This window comes from Leptonychotes weddellii, unplaced genomic scaffold, assembly GCF_054177405.1.
Source record: "Leptonychotes weddellii isolate Sample4059 unplaced genomic scaffold, ASM5417740v2 HiC_scaffold_189054, whole genome shotgun sequence".
Taxonomy (NCBI): Eukaryota; Metazoa; Chordata; class Mammalia; order Carnivora; family Phocidae; genus Leptonychotes; species Leptonychotes weddellii.
In genome coordinates, this window is record NW_027774204.1 from 1 (window position 1) to 293 (window position 293).

Here is a 293-nt window from a genome sequence, read left to right on the forward strand (position 1 = left end):
GCTGTCCCTCACTCCTACCTTCCCTGGGGGAGACAACGTGCTGGACCTCAGTTTCGATGAGAACGACGGTAGGGAGTTCTCACTCATTTTGTTCAGCTTTTCCAAGGAATGCACAATGAGGGAGTCATCATCGATCCGAGCACATTCGGGGCCTCCTGGCACATCGAACGAGGCCGGCTGGGCCCGACTCAGAGGTTTGAGCCGATGGCCTCAGTGCCCACCAGCAGCCTCGACCGTCCAGAGCCAAGCCACTGAGCAAGAGGAACGCTCCATCCTCTCTTGGAGCCACACCC

General features: G+C 58.7%; 1 non-coding gene across 1 annotated transcript; it reads right to left on the minus strand.

Annotated features, from left to right (window-relative positions):
- Window positions 1–42: 42 nt before the first annotated feature.
- Window positions 43–137, minus strand: LOC145718641 (small nucleolar RNA SNORD116). Its single transcript, XR_014141942.1, has one exon. It is a non-coding gene; the product is annotated as a small nucleolar RNA SNORD116 (small nucleolar RNA).
- Window positions 138–293: the final 156 nt, after the last annotated feature.